This window comes from Triticum dicoccoides, chromosome 3B (genome assembly GCF_002162155.2).
Source record: "Triticum dicoccoides isolate Atlit2015 ecotype Zavitan chromosome 3B, WEW_v2.0, whole genome shotgun sequence".
Lineage (NCBI taxonomy): Eukaryota > Viridiplantae > Streptophyta > Magnoliopsida > Poales > Poaceae > Triticum > Triticum dicoccoides.
Genome location: NC_041385.1, coordinates 247,443,361 through 247,444,153, shown reverse-complemented (window position 1 = coordinate 247,444,153; position 793 = coordinate 247,443,361). Strand labels below are relative to the sequence as shown.

General features: G+C 61.8%; 1 long non-coding RNA gene across 1 annotated transcript in view; it reads left to right on the top strand.

Annotated features, from left to right (window-relative positions):
• Positions 1 to 668: 668 nt before the first annotated feature.
• LOC119281210 overlaps positions 669 to 793 on the top strand; it is a 2,218-nt gene continuing 2,093 nt past the window's right edge. The window contains exon 1 of the long non-coding RNA XR_005138301.1: positions 669 to 783. This is a non-coding gene — a long non-coding RNA (uncharacterized LOC119281210). The remainder of the gene's footprint in view (positions 784 to 793) is intronic.

Below are 793 nucleotides of genomic sequence, written 5' to 3'. Positions count from 1 at the left end.
CCAGGCCGTAGTAGTACGTGAGCCCCCGGACGAAGGGATGAAGTGGGAAGCCCAGTCCGCGGAGGAAGTGGGGAAGGAATACGACCCTCTCATGGGGCCTGGGGGTGGGGATGAGCTATCCCTTGTCGGGCAGCCGGTGCGCGATGTCGCTGGACAGGTATCCGGCGCCGCGCAGCTTCTTGATGTGCTCCTCCGTAACGGAGGAGGTCATCCACTTGCCTCCCCTCCGGACATGGCTGGAGAAGGTTGAGACGAGATGTGCGGGCTTGGGCGCTGGAGCTCGAGTGCGCGGAGATTAAATCTAGGAGTGGTTTTAGAAAAACTGGTTTAAATGGGTTGGTTTTTATTATGGGCTTGATTGGTTTAGGTCTTATTGGGCTGAGCCTTTCTTAAGTTTGGTTTGGTTTCAGTTTTGAGAGGAACCAGTTTGGGTATAGTTGGTTATGGGCTGAAACCATTTGATGCATTATGGGCTACAAACCATGGGTACAACCCGGTTTGCTGCGTCCAGTTACCCACACGCTGCCCGCGGTGCTGCCCTGCCTGTTCCGGTCTTCCCCCGCGCCGCCCCTGCTCCCCTGCCTCTTCCTTGCGCCGCCGCCTCGCTGTCACCCTCCGGCGCCGCCCCCTCCTTGTGCTACCGCCTCGCCGTTACCCTCGGGCACCACGCCCTCCTTGCGCGGCCGCCTCGCCGTCACTTCCTTGCGCCACCGTCTCGCCGTTACCCTCGGGCGCCGCCCCCTCCTCCGTCGCGCGGCCGCGCCACCTTCCCTTTGCCGGCAGGTACCCCCCC